The sequence below is a fragment of the Lathyrus oleraceus genome, chromosome 3, assembly GCF_024323335.1.
Source record: "Lathyrus oleraceus cultivar Zhongwan6 chromosome 3, CAAS_Psat_ZW6_1.0, whole genome shotgun sequence".
NCBI lineage: Eukaryota > Viridiplantae > Streptophyta > Magnoliopsida > Fabales > Fabaceae > Lathyrus > Lathyrus oleraceus.
This window is the reverse complement of record NC_066581.1, coordinates 445,331,161-445,344,152: the sequence shown is the minus strand read 5'-3', so window position 1 is coordinate 445,344,152 and position 12,992 is coordinate 445,331,161. Positions and strand designations below refer to the sequence as shown.

The 12,992-nt window shown below is 35.6% G+C and overlaps 1 long non-coding RNA gene across 1 annotated transcript; it reads left to right on the top strand.

Moving 5' to 3' along the window:
• The first annotated feature begins 204 nt into the window (after nucleotides 1-204).
• On the top strand, nucleotides 205-972 carry LOC127129377 (uncharacterized). The gene is made up of 2 exons (XR_007806321.1): nucleotides 205-430; nucleotides 655-972. It is a non-coding gene; the product is annotated as an uncharacterized LOC127129377 (long non-coding RNA).
• The last annotated feature ends 12,020 nt before the right edge of the window (nucleotides 973-12,992 follow it).

Genomic DNA, 12,992 nt, shown 5'->3' with positions numbered 1-12,992 from the left:
CCAATTTCACCTAAGAAAATTTGCAATCTTTTGACTAGCAAATTAATGAGAATACTTTGGATTAGTGGCACTTAAATGAGATTAAGAGAATAATCTCATAGTTACTAGAATCTAGTTGCATAATTGGAAATATTGGGTTAAGTTAAGGGTAAAATTTGAAATTTTCTAAGGAGATCTTATTAAGACCATTTTGTGTAGAAAACCACATTCTTTTTTCTTGTTCACATCCTAAAAATCAGAATGAAAAGAAATAGAATGGAGAGAGAGAGAGAGAGAAAGAGAGAGAGAGAGAACAAGAAAAGAAGAAGAAAGTGGAAAAGAGGGGAAATTTCATGCTCTATTAAATCTTGAAGATTCTTTCATCATCATCATCTTCATCCCAATCTGAATTTCCATGTTTTAATTGAGGCGGGGTTCCATAGTTAGATGGGTACAAAACTCTATTTTTGGGAATTTGCATGTTAGAAGAAAATTGGGGGTTTTAGAGTGTTCTTGATTTTCTGAAATGTATATCTGTTGCTTCAAATCCTTACTATTCGCTTTTGTTTGATGGGTTATTGTTGAAGTTTGTTGTGTTATAACATGTGGTATTGCTTTTTTTCTAAGTGATAGTTTTAGGATTGGTTTTTTTTTATTGTTTGTGGTATGTTTCAGGTGTTTTATGCAGAAAATGCGTTATGGACGCCGTGACGGTCTAACCGTCACGTCCCAATCCAGATGACGATCGTTATCAAGTGAAGACAGGTTACTCGTCAAGACCCAAAGCCCAATGAAGAGCACTATGATGGGTGATGACCATCACCGTAACAAACATGTCACTACTTTCTGGGCGTCTTGTGGTAACGACCATCATGGCCACGACTGCCAGACCGTCACCAGGCCCAAAATGTTGTTTTAACCTTGTTTGGTGATTTTGGGAAGGCTCCGTCCTTCTAGTGATTTTATATGATATGCTAAGAGTCATTAAAATAATTAATTAGCATGTAGTATGATTTGAAATGAGTTTTGGAACACTTAGTTCTAAGACAATACATAAACTTTGTCTATCGCTCCACGAGAGCAGCTACCCCAAAATTAGGAAAGGTAGATGCTCAAATTCTAGGAAAGTTGAATAAGTCTGGTATATCATACCCTGAGGGTAGTAATCCCAAAAATAGGTAGGTAGATAAACTGATATACTCTTCGTTAAGGGTAGCAGACCCAACATCAGAAAATGCAGGTATGTATGGTTGTCCATTCCTTGACTATAAAAGCCCTAAAAGGAGGAATGCGGATAATCATAAGACCATATTCTTATAAATTCGATGATTCGGGACTCTTGTGATTTGTAATATGATTATACTTTCTTTTATAACATGTGTTATGTGAGATGATAATAAATTAAGGTGAAGAACCATAGATTAATAATTAGGTAAATTCCTAATTACCGAGAGGACTCCTAAGATATGAGAACTCGACGGAGATAGTTTATTCTCACCTTGTTATAATCATAATCTTTTACAAGCGAGTAGTCTATAGCTAAAGGTAAAGGAAAGAAGACAATATGAGATTCATAAGAAGATTATCATAACTTTGTTGTCTGGTTTGTACTTTATGACGACTCTAAGTTATATTTTGTACTCTTCGGTGCACACGACGTAATGTAGGAAAGATTTATGTACTTATGTATCTCTTTTGCTATTGTATTATGTTTTTCTACCGAAATTTAACAGTTTAATATATATGATTCTAGACACACATAAATTGGTTTATTACAAGCTTAGTTGGTTAAGAAGCTTATTTATACATGTGATGACCTTGGTGTGATGCAAATTTTGATTATCTTTTTGTATTTTAAGATTTTAGGCTCAAAATCTCACAAAGGTTAATGATCTACCACAAATGATGCACAACTCAGAATTTAGTCATACTTAACATATTAAGAATTCGTAACAAATCACTCACATCAAACAACAAGTATTTAGTCAATAGAACTAGGAAAATACTCACAATTGTAACCTAAAAGTCAAAGAAACAACATGCAGTTGTAAAACTTAAAAAAAAAAGAGTAAGTAAATAGAAAACAAGAAAACACACAAGTAAATGATTTCCTCCCCCCACACTTAAGACACACATGATCCTCAATGAAAGAAGCAAACATAAAATAAGAGAGGAGAGAGAGAGAGAGGAAAGAACACACCTAATGAGTCAAGACGAATAAATGACTGTATAAGTAGCCTTTCCCAATGATAGCTCTTCTACATTTTCTTCTTCCAATGAAGGACTCTCATGGAATAACTTAAGGTGATGCCTATTGAATTTGAAATTTTTAACTATGAAACATTAAACTTGTGTTAATTCAACCTAACACAACTCCAAACAAGATTCTTTCATTCCCTTAAATAGGGTTATATCATAATTTTTCATTTTTAGGCTTGTAATGAGTTTCAACCAATAATCGAGGTTGGAGAAATGAAAGAGATGAAATAATAGAGGTTGGAGATATGAAAGAGATGAATAATCCCCCATGGAAGGTTAAAAAGAAGATTGAGGTTATGAAGTCGGATCACATGTCACAACATCATGGTTAACATATGGCACCTCATCATAATAAGAACCAGAAACAACCTCTGATATGTCACCATTGTGGTATATATGGACATATAAGGTCACATTGTGAGAAAGGAGTGATGAGCAAGAATAAAAGTATTCTTCTATATTGTACTACTAGGATCATCTCAAAGGAAACATAATCTATGAATGATATGCTACCACATAATGATGAAGAAAAAACTATAGGTGTAGTTATGATGATACTTGTTGATATGGATTTGGAAAGTACCCTCCTAAATTTCCATTAGAATGTAACTCCTGATATCAACATAAGAGACTGTGAGGATTTGATGACATGCACTATGGTGGAATGTAGGACAGTGTAAACTGTTCAACAAAGCCTGATTAAGCATGAGTGTAACATAATAAAATATATTTGCTATCTTTTTGATCTCCAAGAAGAGAAAATGAAGGGTTGCTCAAGTGATTCCAAAGAAAGAAGATGCACTAGACTTTGGAGGAATAATCAATTGCTCAAAGATTAAAATAATGATGTCACTCTAGATGTGCCGGAAATCATGATTAACTTGGTGGTAACTAAGTTCCCTACTCAGAGAGAGAATGAGAAAATTGTTATTGATGACTGTGAAGAAACTAGAGCGCCTAAACCAGATGTTGAAGCAAATGCCTTAATCAGGAGGTCCAACATCCAGAGAAGGCTAAATGTTAAAGAGATTCTCACACTCAAAATTCCTTTCTTAGTTGAAGAAAGCCTACTGAAGAGGATGTGGTTGTACCATAAAAAAATATGTCTTGAAAAGGAGATGACAAAAGGAGTGTTGACATTCAAGGAAATGCTACAACTGCTGAAGGAAGTCTTTGTGAAAGGCAAGAAGTTCATCATGTTAAGTCAGGAGTGTAACATAATGAGTACATCTAAACATGCTCTCTTATTTCAAATAACATCATATCTCGGGACAACAAGGAGCGAATCAATGTGAGCTTACCTTCTGATGAAGTTGTACCTAGTACTGAAGGAACTTCATACAACAATTACACAGGGTAAAGAAAGTGGTAAAAAGGTCTAATGTGGAATAAGATGCCATGACATCAGTCTTGAACATCCTACTAACTATAAAGTTTTCAACAATTCCAGGTCAACAGAGTAGAAACAAGCATCTTGACATGTGTCATCACTTCATTAGGGAATTATTTAAAGAAAACGTGGAAGCTCCTGAACACATTGAAATTGGAAAAACGTTGGATAGAAGTCTCACTATGACATTAAGGTATACTCTTGATGTTTGATATTGTGAGAATCAATAGCAATCAATGATGGGGAGGTATGGAGGGGGTTTCTCTCTCTCTCTCTCTCTCTCTCTCTCTCAGTCTGTGCTGCACATGGAACAATACATATTTAACTTGTTTCCAAAGCCCATTTATTTGGACCATCGTTACAAGCAAGAATTTCAATTCTCAGCAATACTTCTCTTGCTTCTATTCCATAACAGCCTGTCTCTTTCAAAATGAGTCAAAAGTCTGTTAACTCAATGAAGAGATCCTCTGATAAGGGAAACTCCTTCATGAAAGCTATTGAAATATATAGTGAGGAAATGATGAATAAGGAGATTGATTATGTTGCAAATGGTGGAGAAGCATCAGGTGAATCATTTGTTGGATCCTATACAACTGAGAAGAAGGTTGTGAAGAAGTGACATGCTCAAAAACATGATTCTGACTCAAAGGTGGATAACAACTAGATTGCTTACAAGAACTGCAGAGGATGGATTGAAGAATAAGCTCAGATGTTCTAGCTTAGGTGTTTTGGCCCTTTTATGTTTTTGGACTTATAAAGGCTCTATAGCCTATTTATCTTTGTAATATTAAGACAAATCTAATGTTGTGCGAGTTGTTTCTCATGTTTTGGATGTGTATATGCTAACATACTAACTTATGCATGACTGAATTCTAGGCGCTAGTTTGAAAAACTAACCCTTTGCCAAATTATGGCGAAAAGTGGGAGTAGTAGTTGCCAAGAGCTGGTTTCTTTTTGGTACTAACTATCTCTAGGGATTTCTAATGTTGTGCTCCATGCTGAAGCATCGGACATGACATCTGGTCCTTATTCTTGTATTTGTGAAAACAGATCTATCAATGTTAGTAGTATTCATTGCATATTATGATATCAACTACTAACTGATTATGTGTACATAACTACGTATTTGAATGGTTGAATACTGATATATATTAGTTAGTAGGATTATAGGTTACTAACTATGTGATACTAGATTCATGCATGACTAAGTTTGTGAATGATGCATGATTGTCAATTTGGTTCGGAGAAACTGAATGGATTATATGTAAGCATCTGAACATTTACGCTTCCGACTTCTGCTGCTGTTGGTACTTAAACTATGATACATGGAAGATAGTTGCTGATGATGGAATTCTATGAAGATCCACTAGTTCTATTGGTTGTTGATTTTTCTAATGGAAGAAATTGTATTTATCTTGAAGAGTTATTTTACCATAATTTTCCAAAGGGTGAGATTATTGTTCATATTGGATTGGCTGAATTTACCAAAACAACGCCTTGGAGAAGTTCCCATGTATTCAAGATTGGTATAGCTTGCTAAAGCTGTATGAAACTGAAAAAGGCACACGTGTTAGGAGCGACGCTCCAGCGTGTTGGTATGACATCTAGGCCTTGTGCAACAGGTCCTAGATTATTGTATTTTAAAAGAATCTTTTGAGAAGAGTCAATTATGTTTTATTGCTACTTGTTTAAAAATTTGATTATATGATTTATTGAACATTTGTGAATATCAAATCATATTCAAAAGAGATTTAAATTTCAATTTATAATAAACCAAGTCATATATTTTTGTTGGATATATTCAAGGAGTAAATCAAATATCTAATGGGCTGATATCTTTACAAAACCCTTAGCTGAAGATAGATTTCTCTTCATTCTGAAAATTTTAAATATGGTACATTTCCCAAAATAACCTTGAACCTGTGTTTCTCATCTCTGATGTAAAATTAGACTCTGACTCAAGCATATGATGTTTATCTGATTCTGATTCTGATACTTCTACAAGTTAGAAGATATCTTTATCAGAAACCTCTTTAGTCATAAACCTTTTGGTATTCTTGACTCTGGAGACATCAACACGTGTTCCCTCAAAAGTGTTGCTCTTCTATACACCTGTCTAGCATAGAACTCAAGGGCCAAACTGTTGATATCCCCTCGAGCAGTGTGCAATTATTGAGATTAGACTCCCATCATTAGCTGCATTTAATTTTTCCCATGATTGTCAAAACTCCTTTTTCGCAACAATTAATTTTGTGTTCCTTCTCACGTTACTGTTTGTGTGTGAAAATATGTTAATTTTGTTTATATTCTCCCACGACTCCCACTTTCACACTTTCACTCCTCACTACTTACACAAACCTAAAACCTACAACTCTTCTCTGCAACTTCTCTTCATATCCTTCACAATAACTTCATCATGAATGCTTAAGAACAACAATAGTTCGAGTTCTCTCAACAGCTGAATGCCAATGAACAACAGGTTGAATCCCCACAACAAGTCGCATCCACTAGTATTACTCAAACAACAACCTCATATCAAGAACCCCATGTTCTTGATAATCCAGCCCACATAAACCTCTCAACTCCATTTAAATAACTTGAAGTTCTTTGTGAGTTGCTGGTGGACTTTGACAACCTCAAAGAAAATGGTATGGATCTAACGCTATAACTACAAAATCAAGGTTGGCTCACCTACTTCAACCGTCTCTATGGCCATATCTACACAAACTTGGTGAAAGAACTCTGGAGATTCACTAACTGTGATGATTACTACATCATTTCTCATGTTCTGGGCATCAAGATGGTAATCATTGGAAAAATCCATTGCTACACTTCTGAACATGGAGAAGGCTAGGGGAAGAAGAATTTACAACATAAACCCTAGGGCTAAGTATATGTCCTAGGAAATCATCCCCACCATCTTCTCTCAGAACCCTGAAGAAAGAACATCCTCCAAGAATCAAGAGCTTCACAAGAATCTGAGGGTGTGGCTCAAGATAATTCTGGGATGCATCCAGCATCTTCCATAATCCAGCTCTTTTGATAACATCAACACAGATCAGAAGTGCATCCTCTACTATCTGCACAAAGGTCTGAAGCTCAACCCACCTTATCTTCTCTTCAAATATCTAAGAGACTCTGTTAGAGACACCAAGAACAACATGAAGCCAATGAACTACATCCCTTTGGGCAGGTTGATCTCTGATGTTCTTATTGAGAATGGTCTTGTGGATCATCTCATCTCTCTGAATCTTATGGAATATCTCACAGTGGACGTTGGGAAGCCTCTCAATGGGAGGAATATGAAGAGTATGGGATTAATTGACAAGGTTCGTGTCAAACCCACCAGAAACACCTCATAGGAAGCTTTGAAGGACCAAAGAGAGAAAGCTAATGAGATGTATCTCTTCACCAAAAGTGATCCTCCATAAGTCATAACTTGTTACTTATAAGATCTGGAAGCTCGAGGGTATGACATCTCTGGTTTCATCTTGGATTCGCTCCTAGATCATCCTCCAAACTTCCTGAAGAGAACGAGGGAACCTTCTCAGAAGACGAAAGTTCAGAAGAAGAAGATTCTCAAGCTGGGAGAGTCTTCAGCGACCAAGAAGAAGCTAGTTCCTTTAACCTCTTCTTCAGCACCTTCTAGTAAGTTATCTATCTTAGAAGCTTCACATACCTCTGGATCTAGGCGACTTTCCTCATCACTCCCTCTACCACCCCCACACTCTCAACCACAATTACAACATCCTCCACTCCACATACCACACATATCATAACTCCCAAAGAAAAATATAAATCTCAACAACCAACAACCACACTCCCTACCTCATCTAAACCAACAACATCTATACCAACCCTTTTTGAACCAAACCTATCAGAACCCACACCCTCTGACCTCATCCCTCTCAGAACCATCACACCTTCATCTCCCTTACCTCTCTTCAACCTCCAAACAACATTTATCCTCCACTCTGAAGCCATCATGTTCAGCGAACCCTTTATCACCACCCCTCTCCACCACCCCCATCTCCCCTCCTTATTATGACCTCACTTCTAACTCTAAACACTCAGGTTCAGATAACCCTAGCCCACCTTCCCCAAACCTTGAAGGCCTTCAAGCCACAACTGAACTTGAAAGAACTCAGTCTGTACCAGAATCCTCTGAACCGATTATTGAACCCTCTAAACTGATTCCTGAACCCTCTAAACTCGAACTCACACTACCCACATTTTATGAGGCATTATCCAAATTCATAGATAGTTCAGCTTCCAAGTTCAAGAAGCTCTCTAATGAATCTATCACCAGTAAAAATCCTTCTGAAGTAAGGACTAACTAGAACGGATTCATCAGATGGATGACTTCTGAAATCTTCAAATTGAAGGGCCTATCTGAACAAGTCAGAAATGACTTTATTAGAGGTGCTGAGGAAAAGATGAAGGCTCGTATGGAGAAGGAAGCAACTGAGAAGGTAGAAAGGGAAGCAACAGAGAAATATGCCAGGGAGGTTACTGAGAAAGCAACTGCAAAAGCTGCAACCAGAGAGAAAGCTGAAGCAGAAGCAGCAATGCCCGCTGAAGCTGCTCAGAAAGTCGTTGAAGCTGCTGAGAAGACCATTGAGCTTTCTCTGACTCAATGAGAGTCATCAATAGCTGACTTGCCCCTCTAGTCATCCAGACTCTAGAAGAGTTGCAGAAGGAACAACAACTGGTCAGAGCCAGACTCGACAAATAGATCAGGTCAACTCCAGCATTCAGAACCTTCTAGTTGAGCTATTTCAGAGGATACCTTTTTCACCTAACCCTTAGACACTCTAGGATTTCTATGTATCTTTTTTATAAGTGTCTTTGTCTCTAAGGCTTATTCTTTTGCTTCTTTTCTCGCTGTACTATGTGAATTTTTTTTCTTCTTATCAATGAAATTTTGAATTACTTACTTTTTGAGTCTGACAAAAAGGGGGAGAATTAAATAGAAGTCTTTTGATGAAGTAATTTATCTAACTCTAAAAAATACACTGATTACATTCTGACATAAAATTATTGCATAGTCTAAGCCATTTTTCAGGATCTATCTGAACCAAGGGAAACTGAATCCTTATTTGAGAAACTACTAAATCAAGTCAAGCTACCTAAGAAAATCTTGTAAGAATTTCTCTACCCAAAAATCTCATATCTGATACAAAATATCTTTAAAAAAAATTAAGTATCAAACTTATGGGGAGATTACTAATCTCAGGGGGAGTCACTTCTCTATCTGACTCTAATCATTTTCAATTTAGTATCTCTGAAAGTACTTACTGTTTCGTCAAAATTCTAAGTTTTGTCATCATCAAAAAGGGGGAGATTGTTAGAACAAGATTTTGATTCTGCAATATATCTCTAAGTTTTGATGATAACAAAGAATGAAACTTTTTGTAAGTGTGCAGGATTCTAAGTTAAAATGACTCCGATGAAACGAATATCTGACATCTGCATTAACCCAGAAACACTGACCCAATATAAAGATCTGACTATGAACATAATACATCTGAGGAGAAATCGCCTGAAGAATCTAACACTGAAGTTCTAGCTCTGATTCTGAATACTCTACAAGAGATATCTGAAGACTCTACAAAAGATATTTGAAGACTCTAACTCTAAAAACTCTGATCATTCTCACTTCACTCTGACACATGCTCAAAACCACACCATCAGATATCACCTGATCATAAACTTCGCCCGGAAGCATTCAAATTGTAGTACAACCCTTTTAAGGAAACATTTGATTATGCTTCAAAACTGCTATGGAAAGGACAAGGAATTTACTACATTTAACTCCCACAGCTGGCACGAAATCTTTATTGATTTCCCCCAACATTATCATCTCAAGTGCTATAGAAAGGCCTCCCTACAACTTGTTGAACACACAACTTTGATACAACAACATTCTCATAATCTGAATATTATTCACCATTATTGTTGTAAGAAATATTTTCCATACAAGAGTTGTTGCTCAATATTGTGTGGTTATCTTTCATTATTCTTAAAGTGTGTTTATACTGCTTATCTAGAAGCATCTAGTAAAACACTTTGTAATTCTTGTAATTGTTTGTGATTCCTCAAGTGACTTGTTTAGGTCTGCAGACTTTAGAAGGCTAAGAGGTTGTTGAACTCTTATTTGAACTTTTTAATCTATTGAGATTAGTGGATTAAGTCCTTGTTGAAGGCGAAATCCCCTTGGCCGGGTGGACTAGAGTAGCTTTGAATTTCAAGCAAACCAGGATAAATCGTTTGTGTTGTTATTATTTATTTTGTGAATGTTGGTTCCAAAATCTTTTAATTCCTATGAAAACAATTCAAACCCCCTTTCTTGTTTTTCTCTACCTTCAACTAGTTGATTGTTCTCTTTAAAATGACAAAATGTATCTTCACTAAAAAGAATGAAAACAAACATATTTTTTATTTTTACCATGAACTACGAGGTTTTGGTCCTCCATTGCACTTTGTTGGTACGTAGGCATGAGACTCATAAAGTCTTGGCAAACACAAAAATTATAAATAAACATTTATTTTCTCATATCCCTAATCTTTTGCAAACAGTACCATTTTTTAGCCAAAATGCACATATTTTCAAAGAGGTTCCCATGCAATACCATGGATGTTTAGGGTGCTAATACATTCCCTTTGCATAACCAAACTCTTGATCCGTATCTCTTTTTTATTAGTTTTGTTTTAAAACTTCTTTAGGTTTTGCTCGTGCTTTTTTCCCTTTCCTTTGGAAATAATAAAAGCGTAGTGGTGACTCTTTCTTTGCGAGTTAAGTTAATCAATAGCGCAATCTTAAAATTTTACCGCTACACATCCAAACCAGAATTTCGGTTTTTGAGATTCAAAGCATTTCAGTTCCAAATAACCACCCACAATCCATCTCTGAACTTCACTCAAACTTTCCCATGTCCTAACTCACCTTCCCTGCACCTCACCTGAGCTATGCCAAGTCATCGGAGCACCCCTTTGAGATAAATTCCGATCAGGTAGTTCCATTCACCCCCCGTCATTCAGACGAGTTACCATTATATTCAAAATTATTCATTGATCGTTAAAACCGTACTTTGAGGTTTGATTAACCTCTATCCAGCATTTAATTTTTAATTTAGGTCAAAATTGTTCTTCTGGTTCTTGGCAAAATACTCCACACTCAGAGCCAATCAATGGCTCATGAGTGTGGAGGTTGATTCATTTTCATGATTGGGTAAATATACCATGTTTTAATCCCATGAAAAACACTTATTTTTGAGTTTGGATTATGAGGTTCAAGTGTTGAAAATGAACGTTTCCTGTGTTTTTAAAATTTTAAAACAAACTGTGTCCCACTCTGATTTGTTGATTCTCGCGTGCATTCATTTTTAACTCTTGTTTTATTATTTATTCTATTCAGCGCGTTTGTTTTCACATGCAAGCGCTTGGCCCAGTGGGAGAGGGCGTTGATCCCCCATGAACCCGAGGTCAGGGGTTCAACTCCTAGCATATGCATCTGCCTTGTTTTTATTTCTTTTCACTTCCATTTTATTTATTTTTTATCCTATTTATTTCCAACTTTATTTAATTTTGTACCCTCACTTATTTTATTATTCTGAAAATATTTCCAACATGGACCCTTATTTTTTTCTCTACTATTTATTTATGCCTTATTTCCTGTCATTTGAACAATTTTCCATGGAATTATGAGGTCTTTAACCTAATGGCTAATGAAGTCTACATTTGTCATGATATTGGATTATTTAGGGTTGCTTGAACCTTCCATGCTTCAAACCTACTAATGAATGATCAAGTGTTCATTCATGGTACTTTGAAGTATGGATAGGTTTCCCATACATTAACCAACTTGGTTCATTTGATATGTAGATGAAGCCTTGTTATGTACATATTAACTTATGGCTCCTTTTATTCCATTTTGTTTCTTTTACTTATACTAACCCATTAACTTTTATGCTAACTTGTTCATATTTTACACTAACCCTTACTATCTTGTTCATATTATACATTGATCTTTATACCTTGCCTAACTTAATAACTTAATCAAAACATTAACTTGTTAACCTTGTGTTGGTATAGTATTCCTTTTGTCAAACTATTGATAGATGGACTTGGGCTTTGTATAACTTTCATTGTTATAAATCTATTGTAAATTGATCATTTTACCATCTTCAATACTTTTCATCAGCGATAGGTTATCCCCTGATGCGTAATATTTTGAATCTTTTGACCTAAGGATAGATAATCCTCGAGTATAGTTGACTTGTTCATAATACTAACTTAACTTAAACCTTGCTAACTTTGATTACCATTAACCATTGTTATTGTTACTTTATCTTTGTTACTTTGTTATTTACCTTCATGTTGTTACTTTGTAACTTACATTCGAGTACTCATCATCATCATATTCATTGTATAAACTCACCATGCATGTTTGTTATTGTCATTTATCTTTATGGTTATCATATATTAAAAATAACAGAAATATGATAAAATGATTAGACCAAAAATATTTCATTCCACTTAATCAACTCGGACTTAGAGGATCTCATCCCATGACCTTTGCTTGGAGGACTTTTCATTACTTTGTGATACTCTGTTAACTTTGAATTTCATCTAAAACTTACATACCGGTTGTAGAAATGACATCATGGCACCACCCTAGGGGGACATGTTCTTAAGACTATTATCCTTTGTTTAGCTTAGGTCATTTTTTCACACACAAGGCTTTCTCTTGGGCTACCTTACAATGAGACCCTTTAATTCCTTGTTGGTTACTTTGCATATTCATTACATTAGCATATTTCATAATCAAATAAGTAAACCTTTGATTCAATGTCAAGTGCCATTTTCATAATCAAATTCAAAACACAATAAAACTACGATTAGTATTGTGCGCCACAAGCCTTAAGTCGTGGAGAATGAGTAAGAATGGAGCATTCTTACCCTTACTCTGATTATTTTGGATGTAAGACGATTGGCTTGTTGTCTAGAATTTTCACCTCATCCCGTAGACTTTAGTACAATCTAATCACAAACATTCTTTTTATAAACCCTTGTTCAAGGTAAAATAAACACAACCCATCAAACCTTATTTTTCGTGCCTTAGGGAACCACCCCGAAAACCCTTTTCTCAAAGGTAAAATTAACCAACACACAAAGATTTTCTACTCCAAACTATGAAGCTTTGATTCCTCATCCTCAATGAATGATACATACACACAAGGGCCACAATCCTTGGCGAGCACAATAACAAAAAAAAACCAGAGTCCCATCACTCTTTTTACACACTCTTTAGAAAATAAAACTATAAACGAGATAAATACCCACATGCATAAATAACCCAAAT